Source organism: Sminthopsis crassicaudata, chromosome 1, assembly GCF_048593235.1.
Source record: "Sminthopsis crassicaudata isolate SCR6 chromosome 1, ASM4859323v1, whole genome shotgun sequence".
Lineage (NCBI taxonomy): Eukaryota > Metazoa > Chordata > Mammalia > Dasyuromorphia > Dasyuridae > Sminthopsis > Sminthopsis crassicaudata.
In genome coordinates this window covers 364,212,976-364,235,003 of record NC_133617.1, presented here as the reverse complement: position 1 = coordinate 364,235,003, position 22,028 = coordinate 364,212,976, and the positions used below count along the sequence as shown (strand labels likewise).

Here is a 22,028-nt window from a genome sequence, read left to right as displayed (position 1 = left end):
TTAATTATTTAAAGACTTCAGACTTTGGGCTCATTTGTTTGTTCAGTAGCTTATGTTGTTCCTTTTTAGCTCTTATTGTAGAAATATTTGTGCCCATAAAATAAGATGTCATACCTTGTTAAAACAGTAAAATCTTATCATATGTGAGTATACATTCTGTAAATATAAATGAAGTGAAATCAGCTTCCCCATCCCCCATTCCATGCAAATGCCTTACAGATATATACACACAAGTATACTTATTTTATTTACCTAGTTATAAGACTAAAATCTAGATTTTCCAATAGGAAACAGAAAACAGAATGGTTGTGTGGAAAGTGAATTGGTTTTATATCCTACAAACTTATGTTCAAATCCTGCTGTATAAACTTAATGCCTAGGTGACAGAAATATGGTATCTTTTTGGGTATCAATTTTCCTAATTATAAGAGGAAGATGGACCAGATACCTCTTCTCACTCTAAATCTATTATCCTATATAAAATAAAATGAAATTTAGGGTAATAATTTATTGACCATCTTTGATAGCTAAAAGGTAACTCATACAAAGTTCTTTTTTTTTTTTTTTTATTTGATATTATCCTGATTCATCTCCATAAAATATCTGTGTGCTATGGTGAATTGCTTTTTTGTACAATCTTTTGGAAGCCCACAGGATTTAGACACATTATCCCCAGGCTGTCTGTCACTGGATTCTAATTCTGCCTTTGACCTCTGATGTGTAATCCTGAAAAAATTATTTTATCTCTATGTGCCTTAGTTTCTTCAAATTTTGAAAGGTGATGATTCCTATATTTCCTATCTTGTAAATGAGTTTATGTAAAGCACTATATGAAAATGTTATTATTATTGATTCCCCCATTAAAAATGACTGGCAAAAGTCAATCTTATAGATATTACCTGCATCTCACTGAAAATAAGAGGATTATTTTCCTTCCCATATTAATGACTTATTTTATTTCTCATATTTATATTATGGGCCATCAGTTCTAAATTTAAAGGAAAAGTCAATTTCCTTGGGGGGGAAAAATTAAGAAAAGAGAAAACACACATATACATACTGTTACTACAAGTACAATAAAACATATTCCTGGTGTGTCTAGCAAATTTCAGCATCATCTTTGGAAACACAAGAAACAATAGCATAAAACTTTTTGATTTTCCACCAAAGTTTTAGGATTCAATTATGGCTATTTTTTTCTTTGTATGGTTGCATTTAGAGAGTTCCTAGTCAAAAGAAGTAATATCTCTAATATAATAGGGATTACTATTCATAATGTAAACCCCAAATTTTGTTTGCAAATAATTGTCAAAGCCTTCTGAAAATGCACAAACTAGTCAAGGGACCATAAATGTCTGTATTCTTTTATCTAAAGACAATATTTATTGGTAGCCAAAGCTCAGAGGAATAATTAGAGTAGAAGAATAAAGGAGATCACTTAGGATTTAGAAGCCACTCTGATTCCTACACTAACAATACTAGGATTATTTTGGTTTTCTCTGTGCTTGGCACAGTATCTGATACCTAGTAGTTACTTAATAAATGATTGTTGACATGACATGTTGATTTTGTTTGAATTTTTAATGTGCTTAAATTATGTAATTAACAAGTTATCCTTTGGAGTTAGAGAAGAACAGTATAGGATGAAACTCTAGAGCTTACTTAGTGCATACCTCCTTATTTCATAGTTAATGAAACCAAAGGTCAAAGAGGTAAAAAGTCTTGCCTAATTGCATACAGGTAACTCACTAGTGGATGGAGCCTAGGTTAAAAATTTTCAAATCCACTTCTGAATGTAAGAAACACTAGTGACTTTTTCAATATATTATAAAAACTGGTCACTATTTGTATGTTAGGTTTTTGCCTACCCCAAGCCCTTTCCAGCTATCACACATACATGCACATATGCACACCACAAATACATAAAAACACAAGAGATTCCCTGAGGGCAAAATCCGTTATTTATTTAGTAATTTTCCCCACAACACATACTATTACCAAAAGCACAAAGGAGATGTTTTTTTAAAATTATTTATGATTAAATAGCATTTAAATATAGTGTTTTACTTTTTCTGAAATGAATTATTTTATTAAATCTCTTTAGACTATCCCACTTCTCAAAACACTTTATTTCATTTCAGAACACTTTTTCCTGCCTTTTCTCATTTACTTCTTTCCCACATCTCAGAGACAGAAAAAAGCAAAGAACTTTGGGAAGAAAAGCTGTCCTAAATGCCAGGAAATCTGTATTCTAATTCTGATTCTTCCATTCTTGTGCTGGTAAGTAATTTCCTCTAACTCTTAGTATCCACATTTGTGGAATGAGCTTCTATTTAGATCACATGATCATTGAAATACCTTGAAGTTTCAAATCTTAATCATAATGCCCACCAAAGTCCTGCTTAGATATAGTGTTAGATATAGTTATTTACTTTTATTTTCCTTATAGAGATTTTATTTTTCCTTTAGAGATGAAAAAATTAAGATCAGAAAGGTTAAGGTACTTCTGTAAAATCAAACAGCTTCTCAGGTGTAGGATTTTTAAACTATGGGCCTTGAGAGAAAATTAGGCTCCTTCAATCTCTAGATCTCTGATTTCCTGAATCTCAATCTAATTATCATTCCACTAACAACAGTGTCTATGATTTGAGAATTTATGTTTACTATTAATACCCCCAAATAGAAAGAATAAAAATTATATTAATTTCCTCATCTATGACACATATCAGTTATGCCAAATAGCCTCTGAGGAAGAGAAATAGTGATGGAGGCATGGGTCATCCCAGCTTAGCCTCCATGTTTTTTCTGGATATCAGTGGTCCAGTGGAGAAATAAAGATCATGATCACAATCTGAGATAATGATTATGTTTTTCTTTTGGCCACGCTTGGGTAATTCTAGCAACATTTTAAGTTCAAAATGAATGTCTAGAAGTACTTTTCACATATTTTCATTCCAGTAAAACCTAAGAAAACATGTTTTGTCAAGTATTTTTCCCTTTAATTATGAAACCCATGTGTATTTTAATAGAAACTTAATCCATGTGTTTCTCATTCATTTACACTCAATCTATCAAATATTATTTTATAAGAGCATTTGACATCCAAGAAGCATTTTGGGACTTTTTTCATTGAAACAGAAAGTGATATTCTGCCAAGAGTGAATGAACTCTAACCCCTGAAGTTTCAAATTCCTTTAGAAATGCTGCAACTAAGAGAGAGGCAAATAGATCCTAACTTGGCCAAATTTTCCTTTCAATCCTTTGCTACTTCAGCTGAACTCATGGAAAGTTACCTTGCAAATGTAAAATTGGATTTACTATATCCTCAGCAATTCCAGATAAATGATTTCATGTTTCACAATCAGTGAGAGGACTTGTTTTGATTGTCACTGATATTCTCACACAAACTGATGCTAGGGAATTTGATTCTTTTCTTCAGCTAGAAGATTAAAACTGAAAGAAACAATCTGGTCTTCTTCCTTCTTACTAAAATTACACACATATACACACACACATATGTGTCCACATATATTTCTGAGAAGGATTCATAAGCTTTATCAAATTTCCATGACTAAAAGGAGTATAAGAACTCTTGTTTTAATGGATGGAAAACTGGCCTGGGAGTCAGAAAGATCTTGGATAAAGTTATTTCTCTGACATATTTAAGCTGCCTCTATTCTACTTGAAGCTTTACTCTACTTTATGATTTTGGTAAAATGGAATGATAAATAAAAGAGACTGAGTCACATTTTTATAATGTCCAAAATATAAATTTATTTCTCCATATTCTCCCAATAAGTCTAATCCTTCAAGTGAGTTGACTTACTATTGAAGAAATTGAACCATATCATTATTGACATCTTTAGAAATAAAATGTAAAGAAACACACAAATTGTTATATAAATCAAAAGATCATTTATCTTTAGCTTTTCCCTCTACTTGCTCATTCCTTATTTCATATATACACCTTCAAAATATACTGATTTAATCCATCTACCTCCATATCGTTGTATAGCTCTTGTCCTTTGGATCTAAACTTTATGAAAAGAACATCTACAAAAGATATCTTAACTTTCTTGCTTCTCACTCTTTTCTTGATCCCTTACAATTCAGCTTCCAAGATTATAATTCAAGTAAAACTATCCCAACTAAAGTTACCAATCATAACTTACTTGCCAAACCCAATGGAATTTTATCAATCCTCATTCTTTTTGACCTTTCTATAGTATTTAACAATGTTGACTAACTTCTCCTCCTTGAAATCCTCTTCTTTCAAAATTGTGGGAGTATCACACTCTCAGGGTTCTTCTCATATGTACTTTTTCTAGATCATAATCAAGAGCAAAACTTCAAACTATCTTTTCTAATAGTCCCATAGATACCATTCATAACCTTTCTCTCTTTTTCCTTTATACTACTTCACTTAGTAATCTTGTCTACTCATCTCTATGCTTATCTTTCTAAAATCTATCTCCCCTGCCTCAAACCCTTTCCTTTTTTTCAACCTGATATTTCCAGTTGTCTTTCAGACTTCTCAAACTGGATTCTGCGTAGATAGTTTAAACACAACATGGAACTCATTATCTCTCCTCCACAACTCCTTCCCAAATTCTACTTTTTCTATTACTATAGAGAACAATTCAGTTCTTCCAGTCCCTCACACTCAAACCCTACCTGCCATCCTCAATTACTCACAATCTCTTTTGCTTCTTCACCCACATCCAATCTATTGTCAAGACCAGTCAATTTGTAGTATTTCTGGAATATCCCTTTTCATTTCTGAAATTGCTAACACTGTGGTGCAGCTCTCTATCATCTCACAGCTAAATTATTGCAATATGGCATTGGAGTTTGTTTTCCTTGCATTATTCCTTTATTCAATTATTCTCCAGTGAAGTGATTTTGCTAAAATATTATATGACCATGTCATTTCTATACTCAATAACTTCCATAGACACCCTGTCTCCTCCAGAATCAAATACAAAATGCTCCTTGCTCTCTGCTCCCACTCCTCCTCTTCCTCCCACACACGAAAGTGGATTTGAGGAAGGAGGGTCAGGAGATGGGGAATACCCTAAGGGTACATGCTGGGCTATAGGCAGAATTGAAACCTAATTGGGCTTTGAATGTGAAAAGGACCAAACCCCTTCTCATCAGCAATTAATTCCTTATCTGCTCAAATCAACATGATAATCAAGATATTTAACTCTTTTCTCTATAAAATGGCTAAGCCTTGCACATCTTCTAGAGTAGTAACAAGCAAAATAAATCAGTTAAATACTTAAAAAAAAAAAAAAAAAAAAAAAAAAAAAAACAACAAACACTTCTTTAGCTATGGCCCAAGGGCACCAACTCTCTACTTGCTTTTCTCCTCATACTTCCTTGTCTGGCTGCCCACATTAAAATCTCTCCAAATTTTAAAATTTATGGGATTCCTTAAAACTAAATTTAACCTATTATATTCAGTTAGTTGTTCTCCCCCTAACTTCCACCTCTCTGGCTCTAATCTCTCTTCATTTCTTCTCTTCCTCCTGATTTTTTCCTTGATGAGCTATACTAAATGGGCATGGGAGCAAACACTTCGGAGCCCTGCTCCTCATCAAATGTGTTTTCTGCTAGAGAATCATCCATCTAGCTATCTAACTTATATACTTGAGCTGCATGCAAGCTGTGTCATTGGGCAGGATCACAGGTAAACTTAGACCCAGATCCATTACACTTCCCTGCCTTCCTGTCCATTGATAAGGCTGTTGAATCTTCCCTTGTGGGGCCTGACAATCCTGAAAGTGCTGCCCCCAAGTTGGGCTGCCAATTGTAACCTCCCCATCAGAGGTTACTGATTGCCAGTCTTGTCTAATCCCAGGCCTTCAGAGATCTCTGGCTACTGTCTTGTCAAGCAGTGGTTCTTGTGTTCAACAGAGCATGTGGACACAGTGGCTTACAAGCTCAAGTCTTTATTCCACATGATCATATTCTGTATTCCTCTCACAATTCCTGTACTTCTCTGCACTTCCCCTATACTCCCCTACTTTCCGGTCCCTACTACTTATTTTGGGTCTATGAGATCACCTGCACAGCCAATAAAAGAAGGAAACATCTCCTGTTGATGATGCATTCTCAATTCAATTAGAATTTCAGCTCACAAGGTGGGTCCCTAATAGCTGCAGAGATCATATGTGGGTGCCTTAGGCATCAAAGCCTCTTTATTTCCTCACTATACTATTCGAGGTTCCTCTCTGTAGCCTTACAGATGGGGAGAGGAAAAAATTTTGGAACACAAAGTTTAGCAAGGATGAATGTTGAAAATCATATTTATATGTATTTGGAAAAATAAAATATTAAATATAAAAAGTTAGATTCAGTAGAATTAATGTTCAGCATGCAGTAGTTTCTTAAATCAATACTGTGATTTTCTAAAAATAAAAGAAAAATACAATAGATAAATATCTGATTTATTTGATTAGAAAAAGAAGAAAACCAAATTAGCAGTATCAAAAAGGGAAAGGGTAGACTTGCCCCCAATGAAGAGGAAATTAAAGGAATATTTAGAAGCTATTTTGCCCAACTTTAATCAACAAATCTGGTTATCTAATTGAAATGGATGAAGGATGAATATTTACAAAAATATAAATTGTTTAGATTAACAGAAGGAGAAATAAAATAAATAACCCTGTTTTAGGAAAAGAAATTAAACAAGCCATCAATGAATCTCATATTAAAAAATTCCCAATGCCATATGAATTCACAAGAGAATTATATCAAACATTTAAAGATCAATTCCATATATAATATATTCCTAAAATATATTTATGACAAAGATGTGGTGCTGACACCAAACAGAAAGAAACAAAATAAAGAAAAAAAATGATAAAAAAAAAAAGCTTTTTAAAAAATGAATATTGATGTAAAAATGTTAAATGAAACATCAATGTAGGGATTACAACAATTACATATCAATAACAAAACTAAGAGATGTTAGATTATTATCTGAAAAGATGTCGATAAAGCTTCTGACAATATTCAGCACTCATTCCTGTTCAAAACACTAGAAAGGCTAGAAATAAAGAGAGCTTTTCTTTAAATGAAAAGTAGCATCTACCTAAAAGCATCAATGGCTAGAAACTAGCAGTTTCACCAATAAGATCAGTAGTCAAACTAATGCCCATTATGAGTACTATTATTCAATACTTTACTAGAAGTGTTACCTTTATCAATAAGAGAAGAAAAACACATTGAATAAATTAGAGGAGGCAATGAGGAAACAAAAGTATCACCTTTTGCAGTTTATATAACAGTATACTTAGAGAATCATAAAAAAGTCATCTAAAAACTATTTAAAACAATTAACAACTTTAGTGAAGATTTGGATATAAAATAATTCCACATAAACCGTCAGCATTTTTGTATGTTTCATAAAGAGAAAGATAAATTCCATTTAAAATGGTGATAGACAACATAAGATATCTATAATCTACAAGCCAAGACAAACCAAAGAACAATGTGAATATGTTTACAAAATAATTTTCTTTCTTTTTTTTTTTTTTTTCTCCTGAGGCTGGGGTTAAGTGACTTGCCCAGGGTCACACAGCTAGGAAGTGTTAAGTGCCTGAGACCACATTTGAACTCGGGTCCTCCTGAATTCAGGGCTGGTGCTCTATCCACTGCACCACCTAGCTGCCCCTTACAAAATAATTTTCACACAAGTAAAGTCATATCTCAACAACTGGAAAAATATTAATTGCTTATGAAAAAGTAGACAATTGTACCTAATTTATTTATTCAGTGTTATCCTAACCAAATTACCAAAAAGTATTTTATAGAGTTAGGAAAAATAATAACAAAATTCATCTGGGAAAACAAAAATTCAAGCATATCAAAGGAATCAATGAAAAAGAGAATTGGAAATGAAAGTGGCCTACCTGTTATAGACCTAACTGTATTATAAAGAAATAGTCTTACAAAGCTTTTGGTACTGGTTAAGAAATAGTGTGGTAGATCAGAAAAAGAGCTTAGGTATAGAAGAAACAATATTAAATGATATTATAATCTACTGTTTGATACACTCAAAAACTCCAACTTGTGAAATGAGAACTCACTCTGAAAAAAAAATGCTGGGAAAATTGGAAAATACTATGGTTGAACTTAGTCTTGGACAAACATCCCATACTCTATACCACAATAAGGTCAAAATGGGTTCAAGATTTAGACACAAAGAGTGATGCTATAAGCAAATTGGAAAGCAAGAAATTGTATACCTGCCAGATCTTTAGAGGCAAATTGAAGACAAAACAAGAAATTAAGAACATTATGAAATAAAAAATGAATTTTGATTACATTAAAAAGAAATGTAGCCAAGATTAGAAGGGAAATAAGAATGAGACACAAGTTTTACAGCCAGTGTTTCTTATAAAAGCCTCATTCCTAAAATATTTAGAGAAGTAAAATTTATAAGAATATACTTTATTTCCCAATTAATAATTAGTCAAAATATATGATGAACTGACAATTTTCAGATGAAGAAACTAAAGCTATCTGTAATCATTTGAAAAAAGTGCTCTAAGCCATTATTGATTAGAGAATTATAAATCAAATCAACTCTAACTTACCTTCTCATATCTATCAGATTAACTAAGTTGACAGAAAAAGATTATGATAAATATTGAAGGAGATGTGGAAAGACTGGTGCATTAAAAAGGGAAATGTTTTTAGAATTTCTTTTTTGTAGTGTCAAGTAATTAGAAATTGAGAGGATGTTCATCAGTGGGGAAATTACTCAATAAGTTATGGTATTTGAATGTGATGCAATACTATTGTTCTATAAGAAATGATTTCTAGACTGATTTCAGAAAAGCCTGGAAAAACTTACATGAGATGATTATGAGTGAAGTGTGCAAAAGTAGGAAAAAAATTTATATGGTCACAGACTTTTTTATATCAACTATGGTAGACTTAGCTTTTCTTAGCAATATAATAATCCAAGACAATTCCAATAGACTTTGGGTGGTAAATACTATTTGTATGCTCAGAATGAACTATGGAAATCTAATGTAGATTCAAGCACATTATCTTTGTCTTGTTTTGTTTTGCATATTTTTTTCTTATGGTTTTCCCATTTTGTTGTGATATTTTTCCCCCATCATAACGGATATGGAAATATATTAAAATGATTGTACATGTATTATCATTTATATCAGATTGTTTACTTTTTTAGGGAGGAGAACATTAAGAAATGGAAGAAAGAATAATGAACTTAAAGCCTTACAATATGAATGTTGAAAACTATCTTTACGTGTCATTGGAAAATAATATACTATTGAATGGAGACAGAGATATAAATTCTATAAGTTTGACTGCAAAATAAATAAATTATGACTAATTAATGGAGACTGTGGATCAGAATACAGGTCAACTAATCTATTAAGTAGTGAAGTCAATATGTCTCTTAAATATCCTATCCTTCTCCAATATCTTTTAAATGCCCCACAAAGAGCTGTATATAAATTAGGCATCCAGGAACCCCTTCTTGGTATTATCTGCCTTCTTCCTATAATCTTTTGTTGCCTCATTTCCAAACTTATGAATTCATCTTTAAATATCTCTATTTATTCCTTTCATTCTACTCAGCTTTTGTTAGCATCTGAAACAAATTTTTGTTCATGATTAGAATGAATTGAAAATAAGATAAATTGGTCATTGATGTAAATAAGTTAAAATATACCAGCTATTACCCCATCCCTGATTATATCCATTTTTTTGAATGAGATGATAAGGGACTATATGTAATTTTTCTTCTAAATAATATATATATATATATATATATATATATATATATATATATATATATATATATATATATATATAAATATATATAATATATAAATAATTCTTCTGAGTAAACTTTAGTTTTATTTTCTTTTCACTTTTAGATTAGATGTGAATGTAACAGGAAAGTGAGGATATCTCAGATAATTCCAGACCCAATTTCAAAGGTCTGTGTAATCATTAAATCTCTGGGAAGGAGAACAAAAGACTTTTCTCTTCTAGTAGAAATATCTGAGCTTCTGGACCTTTATTTAACTAAGAATCTAACTATTTAATGGCCTGGAGATATTCTAAGAGAGGTCTATAAACAGACTAATCTCTACATGTTGAGAAAGCCTGAGGTATAACTAAGTTTTCTTGGTTATTCTAGTTTAGTGAACTACTTAGTCTCTAAACAAATCTCTTTGTGGAGGATTATATGGTTTCTTATAAAATCATTAACTAAGGTAGATTGAATTTATAACTTAGATTCAGTTTATCTGGGGAATTTGGGAAAATGAAATAGGGTAAACAGTTGTAAGCAGTTGCAAAACTGACCCCCATAAAACATACCTGCAAATAGTTGTAAACCTTGTGAAACTGATCATCATAAAATTCAGGTCAAAATTTAACAAGTTCATGTTACTTCCAAGTATTATTCTTGTGGTCACAACTATATAACTCATTTCAATCTCTATGGAAACCTCTGCCTACTGGCTGAACCCCAGTTTAGAGAAGTTTGCTTCTTGCAAGATTCTAGAATAAATATTTCTATTCTTCACTTGAGATATCTCTGAATATTAGTAAATTGGATTTGTTGTACCACACAGATGTAATCAGTCCCATGTTCATCTAAACTCTTTAATGGAGTGGTCTCACATTACTGAGGTAAACATATCTCCAAATAGCTGTATGACACTCAATGAAATTTGACATTCATAGAGAATTATTTGCTATTGTAGCTGTTTTTACCAAATTTCTAGAGAAATAAGAGATTGTCTCCCTATGTCTAATGAATTGAAATTTTTACATAAGAAATAGTACTTCATTTTGAAAAATGAAAGCCTCTTATTTGAGCTGGTAACTGGCTACCATATAATTATCCTCACTAGTCTTTATTAAATGCCTGACTTTTCCTTATGAGGTGATTCTTTTGTTGATCAATGTAACCTCAATCGTGTTGCCATGGTGATGATAAGAGTAGCTGCTGATGTTTTTGTTGTGGTAAATACACCTGGGTTCAGGAAGTAGAGCCTGAGGCCCCAGAGAGGTTCCTCTACTTTCCTAATCTTACTGTCTGGGGAAAAACTAACAAAGAAAAAAGAAAGGAGCAGAAGATGTTATTAAATCCCAAACATAACAATAACCAGCCTTCCTTTTAATTAGATAAATAGGACATAAATGAAAGACTGAGATTCTGCAGATGTGCTTGATTTTGTATGTACAACTGTCACTCTTATCTCTTCAGGGGCTTCTCTTCAACAGAGCCTTTTAGAAAGAATGATCCCAGTCCTTCTAAAAAAATTACCACTGTGTAATATTGGAAATTATTCTGCTCCCATTTTCTTATATTATTCTTGTGTGTGTGTTTGTGCATGCATGTGTGTGCTGGGGTGTGGTGAGGGCACTAGAGTGCAATTAATTTTCTAAAAAAAATAAAGATAATACTCTCTAGAAAAATTCCATTAGTTATTAAGGTAGAAACCCTTAGAGATATCATTTCTTAATCTGCCTCAAGTTTCCACAGCTTCCTTCAATTTTCTATGTAAAGATGTAGAATAAAATAATTCTAGTAATAAGGATATGTCTTATACATTGTTAGAGTACATTTTTGAATATCAATGACACTCAGACATTATATGTATATAAAAAGAGATATATATATTTGCATAACATGCATACATATAACTACATACATATAGCATATATATGTATAACATAACATACATATAACTATGCAGCATCTTCTGGTTGTTAAGTCATTTCCAGTTACTTCTGACTCTTTATGACCCCAATTAGCCTTTCCTTGGTGAAGCTACTAGAACGCTTTGTTATTTCCTTTTCTAATTCATTTTATACACAAGGAAACTAAGACAAACAGGGTTAAGTGACTAACCCTGGATCACATAGGTGCTTAGTGTCAGAGCCAGATATGAATTCAGGAAGACAACTTTCAGATCAGGCATTTTATTCACTGTGTCACATATATGCATACACATACATCCACACACATATGTGTGTGTAAACATATATACACATAATACAATATATACATATATACATCATACACAATATACACTTGTAAATGTTTTATGCATGCATGTATACATATATTTATTCATATGTGAATATATAGACAAATACACATAGTATAAGTGTGTATTTATAATATTTTAATATTTTTAATAAATGTGTATTTATAATATCAAGATAAAGGAATAATGCTTACATGGCTTTTTTTTTTATATTATTAGTTTGGGGATTTTATCAATAAAGTTTTATACATTTATTTTAAGGTTTTTATTAGTGTTATAGTAAAAATTTTCCTTGTAGGGTGAGACTTTTTTTGATTCTCAGTCATTATTGCTCAATGTGAGTGAGATTCAGATTCTTTTTTTTCAGATAAATGTTAATAGAAAAAACCACTTGGAGGACATTAGTTGCCTGAAGGTAGAAAAAGTTGATTTTACCTAACTTGGTAAAGACACAGGAATTGTGAATATTAAAGATATCAATGGAGGAAAATATATTGGACATCACAATTATTCCTCCTTCACCTCACACTCACACTTTATTTCTGCTTTTATTAACCATGAACTTCAGTTCTTAAGTTAGGATCTCTTTTGATGTTCAAAGTTGTACCCCTTAGGCTTTTTGCCATGTCACTGAAATGTCCAGATGGAAGTCATAATTAAAGTTCGTCATCTATCTCATTCAGTTGTTTATCTTAAATATCTAAACATTAGGAAAATCTTAAAAATGATTTAAAATATTTAGTAATATTTATTTAACTCCAAGACTTAAAACATCGTATAAAGTGAAATGAACACTTGTAGCTTAGCATAATGAAGTTATTGTTATATAAATGTTTACTTGGAAATTGATTATATTATCTGGTTAAGGATCTAAGGTAGAGGAATTAGGAATTTGGAAAAGGGACATTCAGAGCTCATGAATAAATTTTCCTGTATTGTTTTTGATTCTTTTAAGATTAGGAATTAATTTTATGAAGAAAACAGAAGGATGGTTAATCTTTATTAAGTGAAGGCTAAAATATGTAAGTATTTATGTGACAAATCAGAGTATTTCAAAATTTACTTTGTAAATATGTTTTTTCTTTGTTCCAGATACATTTCCCACAAAAACAAACCAAACAGAATAATTTTTTTTAAAATCTCCTTAAGGTATTGAAACCACAGACTATATGTAGAAAGCCTCTGGTTATAATTCATAAAATTTTCTTTCTTTTTTTTTGTTCTTAGTTTCCTATAGTTCCTGTAGTATAGAATCTAACAATTCATAGGGCTATCATTCAACTAATAAACACTAATTAAAAGTTTATTTAATTTGTGTTGTAGACTATGTAAGCATACAAATAAAAATGATTTAATGTATTCCCTAAAGAAGTTTATTTTCTAAGTTGCACTATATATATATACTTACATACACACATACATGTATACATATGTGCACATGCACAAATATGTACTCATTATTTAAGCATTTGTTTTCTTTTAGATCCACTAATAGAAAATATATAATGTATTGCATTGTTCCAAGATCTTAACAGGATAGAGAGACAGACAGACAAAGAGGCAGAACTAGACTGAGAGACAGAAATAGAGAGAAAATATAATATAAACACCAGGATTGCTACGATCTTGGGAACCAGGAACATATTTATTAAGAAGTTAATGCTTGCAGTAAGTCTTTAAAGAAAGTAAAGATTCTAAGAGGTAGGGGTGAGGAAGTTATGCATTGTGCATTTCAGGAACCCAGTCCATCAAACCTGAATTGTCATGTCTTCAAAACATCAAATAGGTCAGTATTAACGAAAAGCATTATTCAAGGAGAAGAATAAAATAGTACAAGATTGAAAAGATACAAAGAGATACAAATGGAAAATATATTTAAATGGCAAATAGAATATAATATTTGCTTATAGAGGCAACATGAATCCACTAGTAATTTTTGACCTGATTCCTGATATTATTTAATAAATTACCTAGTTCAACTCAAATTTATACTATTTTATTCTCCACAGCATCTCTAATATAAAGTCATTTAGCATCTGGATAAAAACTCGTTATTCATAAGCCATTACCACCTGAAGCAGCCTGATCTATTACTGAATCTTTCAAATTGTCAGGAAATGTTTTCTGGTATTAAGTGCAGCTGCTTATCCATGATTTCCATTCTTTGTTGTTGTTTTTGTTGTTGTTGTTGTTGTTGTTGTTTGTTTTGTTTTGTTTTTGTTTTGTTTTGTTTTGTTTTTGTCTTTTGAGCAAAGTAGAAAACAAAACAAAACAAAACACAAACCCCTCTACCTACTTATTTCAATGATTGCCTTCAAATACTTGAAGATCACAATCATGCCTTATGATCCTTCTCACCTTCTCAATACAATTTTCTCTCACCCATACCAAAATGCATAAAACCTTCTTCCAGTTCTTAAATGATAAAGTTCTCAGAATTTTCATCACTTTGTCTACCATCATAAGAATGTTCTTATTAATGTCAGTCCTGAATTGTGTCACTGAGATGTCAAAACAATATTTCAGATGTGTCTCACCAAGAAGTATCCAACATGTTTATCACCTCTCTTATTCTGGACATTCTCTTGCATAACACAGACTGTATTTTAAAAATCTCTTTGGGTATTGAATTCCCCCCTTCTGTCTTGTTATCTCAAGCAGGTCTAGAAATTTTAATAATTTAATCATATATGCACACAGATACACATGTATATAGATATACATACAAATACACATATGTCTATGCATACACACTCATATACAAATATACATATTCACTCTTTGTATGCATATACACATGTATGCATATAGGAGGGAAAGCAGTAGAAATAGTGGTATTTCATTCTTGACTCAAAGTTCACTGAAATAATAGCTACAACCATGTTATAAAATTAACTTGTTCTTCCAGGAGCCAAGATGTCAAAGTAAGCAGTAAATTGCTGTAATTCTCTCTTATTCACTTTCTAACAACAATAAAATAGTGACCCTAAAAAACTTCTGGGACAGCAGAACAAAAAATGAGGCAAGACTATCATTTAGTCCAAGAAATTTGGAAGATCAACAAGAAAATTCTATCTCCTTAACATGAAAAAGAGTGTTGTCCAGGAAGGAAGCATCCCAGCAAGTCAGCAGCAAAATCACCTTAGCAAACAAAATCCTCATTTTTTACCTCTTAGAATTCCTGGTTTCTTTAAAGACACATTTAAAGCATTAATATTTTAATATATAATATATTCCTACCTTGATGAAGTTTCAGAAACATTGCAGAAAATAGACTGTCTACTCATAGCAATCTTATCCTGACATAGTTTAATGATAATGAAACGGTCTTCTGAAAAAACAGGCAGTCTCAGCATGAAACAGAGTCATAGAAACACAAAATTTGAAGACCATCTAGTCAAAATGAACCTGAAAACAAATTCACTTTTTAAAAGAACAATAATATGGAATACCTGGTTACATGTCTTTCAGTTATGCTTCAATGCAACTAATGATAAGAAAATTACTATCTTGTGGGGACCATCAGGAGATGCCCATTTGGTTTTGTTTTTGTTGTTAGTTTGGTAGTTTTTTTTTTTTTTTTACATTCTAAGTATTAGGAAAATTTATCTCACAATGAATCAAAAATTTGCATTTTTTACTTCAATTTATTTCTCATATTTCATTATATGAGAATGTCTAATCCTTCCATAACTGATAATCTAGCATGCACTCTAAGACAAATATTATATTTCTTTCTCCTCCTCAAGCTATATTTTCATAAGACTAAAGTATCCCCGATTTCCTAGCCAATTTTTTAATGACATAATATAGGTTCATTTCCATGGTGCTTATCCTCCATTAGATATTTCCAGCTTTTCAGCCTCCTTTCTTTCATATGGTCTATAGAAGTGAACACAAAATTTCAGACGTAATCTGACAATGGAAGGAAAGAGTGGGATCATCAATTCTCCCTTCAAGTATTGAACTCTGTTCCTCATCATACAATCCTGAATTATATTATCCCCTTTTGTTCCGACAGATGGCATGTGATTGACTGATAATGAGCTTGGAGTCTCCTAATCTCTCTCTCCATTTCTCTCTCTCCCTCTTTCCCACCATTCCTCTATCCCTCCCTCCCTGTACCTTCCTCTCTTCCTCCCTCCTTCTCTCTCTCTCCTTCCCTCCCTCCCCTTCTCTCTTTCTGTCTATCTCTCACTCTCTCTTTCTTTCTCTCTGCCTGTTTCTCCCCCCCTCTCTCATACACACACACACACACATACACACACACACACAGTTCATCTTATTATATTTGTCCCCATATACTTGATTAGTAATAACTTTTTTAGTTTCTCACTCTGCAACTAAAATATTATCCAAGGTCATAATGCCAGGGACAATTGTGCATATCTCTTTTTTATGTTGACATTGAACTGTTGACTTTTTAAGTCCTCCCATTCAAATGACTTCAAACTCACCTAATCTTATTTTCATGAAACCTATATATTTCTAATATCACAGAAAAAAAAATCATGAGTGACTTTGTTAAATAGTTAGCACGTAGTAAATGCTTAAGTAATGTTAGTTTAGTGATTCCTAGTAAACTATATCTGTAGCATTCTATGGGAAATATATTTAGTAACATCAAAAATAGGAGGTTTGTCTGGCTTGACATGTCCTTAATGATTATATGCTAATTTTTTATGTCTATCACTTCTTTATAGCTATCCAATAACTATCCCTTAACTATTATTTTTCAAACATAGTGGGAATTGAAGTTAAGTTTATACGAGTTGGCCTGAATAACCTCATTGTTGAAGAGTCATGTCCATCAGAGTTTACTATCACATAATCTCATTGTTCTTGTGTACAATATTTTGTTGGTTCTACTTGTTTCACTTAGCATCAGTTCATGTATTCTTCAGTATTCTGGCACCTTCCTCAACCTCTTAGATACTTAAAGATTACTGACTCTAGATCACTGAATTTGTGAACTGATTATTTTAACCATCTGGGAAGTGGTTTTCCTCAGTCTCGAGTCTTTAACTTATCAGTAACAATAAATAACTCATTTAATATCTCTTTAATAATTTTGAATATCAAATCCATTTTATTTTTTTTTCTATCCTTTAGAACCCAAAGACCATTCTCTATGGTAAAGAAAATAAAAGTAGACTATGAATCTACCTTTCCTTTGCAGTTAATTTTTATCATCCCAGTCAACCTGAACCACAGTTTAGTTCTACTATCTTTTGAGCTTCCTTTTTTTCTTTTATATACTTTAAAAATCTTTTTCTTGTCCTCAACATGCTTCACTAATCTGATCACATGTGGACATTATTATTTTTTAAACTATTATGATAAAACTATACCATTAAAATAAGAATCTAGTTTAACACTGCTTGATTCTGTTTTGTTTTATTTTTGTAAATTGCTTCATTAAAAAATTTCATTTTGCACATAGGTTTCATTAAAACCCTTACCCTTCTTGCTTATTTTTATTGTTTCTCATCATGTCTTCAAAATTCCATTCTTGAGAAATTTCCAACTCTCCAGGAATAATTTGTCTATGAAATTACATTTCTGAGATCATATCTATCTTTCCTCTTGGGTATTTAAATGTATTTTTCTAAAATCTATTATATTTACTCTTGGGTTCTATTACAAACTCTAAGACAGAATGGTCAATTACATATTTTACTTAAGCAATTTACTCTGTATTGAAAAAAAATCATATCTATAATGAAAATTCCACTTTTATACCTTATAGCTCTTTTGAAGTATTAAATGTTCATTAAGAAAAACAAAAAATATTAATAGAATTCATTGAAATACACAAAACTGAAATCCCACATCATCCCATGAGATGCCATTTTGCCTCGCTTGTGATATGTTTTTTCCATCCCATCATCTATTTTTGATTTTAATCCAGGTTGTCTCTTAGCTATGTCTATCTTTGAAGAATTTCAAATTCAAGAGCTTTATGCACAAACTAACCTGCTAGCTTCCCAAATTCAGGACCTAGCCCAGAAAATGGCACAAGCCTTTCAAGTCCAGGCAAAATTAGATAATATGCTGGAAGGACAAATCCAACATTTAGCAGAGATTACTCAACAATGAGTAATGAAGTCCTTTGGATAGAATGAAGAAGTGCCTTACCATGTGATGGAAGATATTCTCAAATAGTGTAACCCCTTTACTCTCTAATGAGATGTGCAATGCATCTCCTCTCCCTTTCTCACAGTCCTGGTGCAAATCCATCATAGACATTGGCTGAAATCCAAAGACACATTTCACTACAGAATTGCAATCTTTGTGACAACTTATCTATTTAAGAACTAATTACACCAATAAGTAGTCACATCAAAAGTCCCAAGATGTTATAGATCAAGTGGCTGAATGGATAAAACACACCTTCTCACCATTCACCCCCCTTTTTACACATATTGGTGTTATGATAGCTTTGTCTTTTCTTCTATTAATTTTCTTGCCAATCATGATTAGCTGTTTCTTTTGCATGCTTCAGCAATCTATATACCAAGTTAAAAGTGATTATCTTAACCTTACTGGACATCCCTGTGGACCCCCACTTGACATTGTATTAAACGAAAAGAGAGAGTTATAACGGTTAAAAAGCCTCTGGGAGCAAGGAATGTGGCTCAAAGCATGTGGGAAAACCTGAGGGATGAGAGGTATCTAGGTGCAGGTGACTCCTAGTAGAGGTGAGGCTTAGTCCCAAGAGGTGGTGTTTGATCTCAGGCACAATGTCTCCCTCCTTAGTGCTCTCAAAGCCTAGTACTCCTCCCTCCTTCTTCTTGGGGCAATCTCATTATGACCTATCCATCCTGGTTCCTAGAGAACTTCCCCTTCCCCTAGTTCCTCAGAGGAGTATAAATTTATGCTATCTAAGAATAAAGTTCTTTTTTGCTTCACCACTACTTCCTGGTGGTCTGTCTCTGTGGGACCCGGTCTAGTGCCTGAAGACAGGTAAGTGTGACCTAGCCATGCCATCCATGGATGGGCATTAAGAGTAACTCTAAGGGAAGCTACAAGGTTAGATTAGTACAAAGGGAGTGTAACAGGGCCAAAAGGGAATCGTTATACTTGTGGTAAACCAGGACATTTTAAGAAAGACTGTCATTCACAAGGAAAGAAAGCAGGTAACAGGGGTCCACCTAATTTGTCATGTCCAAAATGCAAAATAATGGGACATTGGGCTTCAGAATGCAGGAATCAGGGAAACAGGGTCAGGGGCCTCCACGGAGCCATAAAATCAATCTGGGCAATGACAGCTCAAGTAGGGGCAGATATAAATCAGGAATGGATGCTGCTTTAGATGCCAAAGGACATTCACAGTAAAAAAAAATCATGAGTCTAACCCTCATACTGTTTGTGAAGTGTCCAATCAATAGTATCAGTGAAATAAACAATTAAAATCCTTGTTATAAATTCTCCACTACCCTGGCATTCATTAGCTATCCCAGTGATATAAATATATGTGAGGAAATGCCTGTGTCTGTAACTATGCTAAACACTGACAGTATTGAAACATATCTTCTGATAAAGGCCTCATCTCCAAAATATACAGAGAATTGACTTTAATTTATAAGAAATCAAGCCATTCTCCAATTGATAAATGGTCAAAGGATATGAACAGACAATTTTCAGATGATGAAATTAAAAGTATTTCCATTCATATGAAAGAGTGTTCCAAATCACTATTGATCAGAGAAATGCAAATTAAGACAACTCTGAGATATCATTACACACCTGTCAGATTGGCTAAGATGACAGGAACTAATAACGATGAATGTTGGAGGGGCTGTGGGAAAACTGGGACACTGATGCATTGTTGGTGGAGTTGTGAAAGAATACAACCATTCTGGAGAGCAATCTGGAATTATGCCCAAAAAGTTATCAAACTGTGCATACCCTTTGATCCAGCAGTGCTGCTATTGGGCTTATATCCCAAAGAAATACTAAAGAGGGTAAAGGGACCTGTATGTGCCAAAATGTTTGTGGCAGCCCTTTTCATAGTGGCTAGAAACTGGAAAATGAATGGATGTCCATCAATTGGAGAATGGTTGGGTAAATTATGGAATATAAATGTTATGGAATATTATTGTTCTGTAAGAAATGACCAACTGGAGGAATACAGAGAGGCTTGGAGAGACTTACATCAACTGATGCTGAGTGAAAGGAGCAGAACCAGGAGATCATTATACACTTCAATAATGATACTGTATGAGGATGTATTCTGATGGAAGTGGATATCTTCAACACAGAGAAGAGTTAATCCAATTCCAATTGATCAATGATGGACAGAATCAGCTACACCCAGAGAAGAAACACTGGGAAATGAGTGTAAACTGAGAGCATTGTTTTTTTTGTTTTGTTTTGTTTTGTTTTGTTTTGTTTCTCTTCCCAGATTATTTTTACCTTGTGAATACAATCCTTCCTTTGCAACAACAACAACAACAACAAAATTCGGTTCTGCACATATATATATTGTACCTAGGATATACTATAAGATATTTAATATGTATGGGAATGCCTGCCATCTAGGGGAGGGGTGGAGGAAAGGAGAGGAAAAATTCAGAACAGAGGGGAGTCAAGGGATAATGTTGTAAAAGGAAAAAAATTACCTATGCATATGTACTGTGAAAGAAAATGTTATAATTATAAAAATTAATTAAAAATAGTTAAAATAAGTAAATAAATAAATTAAAAAAAAAAAGAAAAAAAAAGAAACATATCTTAACAAGGGACAATGTATATCTCAAGGAATAATCCCTGCATCTCAATTTACAATTAAAACAGAAGATGATAATTGTGATTTAATCCCATAGATGGATCCAAATTCAGAGGCCATTGTACAAACATATTTCACAAAGACTATCACATTCACTCAGCCAATACTGACCTTTATGTTGAATAACCAATAGTTTGAAGGTCTAATAGACACTGGAGCTTACAGGACTGTGGTGGATGCTTTTCAATGGTCCTCTTGGTGGCCTATGATTTCAAATTACAATACAGTGTAAAGAGTAGGAGGCAGTAAGGAGGCTTTGATGTTTGCTGAATCAGTAAATTGGCAAAAAGATGGAAAGACAGGAATCATTTTCCCCTTAATAATAGATGGCTTACCTATTAACTTATGAGGTAGAGATATATTACATCAATTAGGGATGAAAATTACCACATATTTTTAGGAAAGGTCATTGCTGCTGAGACTTTTATTGATCAAAAAATGACTGGGACTACTGACACAACTGGTATGGGTGGAGCAATGGCCCCTGTCTAAAGAGAAAACAGCTGCTCTACATCATTGGTACAAGAACAATTAGAATTATGACCTATTGAGGTAACAAATAGCCCATGGAACTTCCCTGTATTATAAAGAAAAAAATCTGGTAAGTGGAGAATGTTAACAGATTTGAGACAAGTAAACTCAGTTTTGAAAGACATGGGTTTTTTACAGACAGGTTTGCCATCCTCATTCATTGATCTCCTTTTTCTCTATTTTATTCAAGTATGCATGTAGAGATATAAAATTTCCCCTAAGAGCTACTTGGGCAAATTCTTTGTTTCTTTCCCCAAAGTTCTCATTTCCTTTCCCAATTCTTCTAATGGGAAATTTTTCTGATTCCGTTTTAAAGAATCTTTTTGAATTCTTCCAACAGAGAATTTTGTGCTGGAGACCAATTCATCTCATCCTTTGAGGCTTCATATGAAGATATTTTACCTTCAGTGTCCTCTGGCTTTGAGGTCTGTTCTTTCCTGTCTCCATAATGGTTATCTATTGCTTCTCTGGGTCATTTTTAAAGGTGAAACTCTGCTCCTAGGACAAAGGGTAAGTTATCCCAAGCTGCTTCTACAGGTAACAGTGACTTCATGTTGCCCTAGGGCCAGTACTGTTGGGTTCTTTCCCATGATGGGTAGACATCGATAAATTCCACTTGTTAAACTGGGATTTAGGGGCTCAATATTTGC

At 32.7% G+C, this 22,028-nt stretch overlaps 1 long non-coding RNA gene across 1 annotated transcript in view; it reads right to left on the bottom strand.

The window, feature by feature from the left end:
* The window catches only part of LOC141554317 (uncharacterized), a 117,679-nt gene extending 96,342 nt beyond the window's left edge, over window positions 1–21,337 (bottom strand). Inside the window, exons 1-2 of the long non-coding RNA XR_012485835.1 lie at window positions 21,183–21,337; window positions 20,959–21,050 (exon numbers count right to left, since the gene is read on the bottom strand). This is a non-coding gene — a long non-coding RNA (uncharacterized LOC141554317). The remainder of the gene's footprint in view (window positions 1–20,958; window positions 21,051–21,182) is intronic.
* Between the last annotated feature and the right edge of the window lie 691 nt (window positions 21,338–22,028).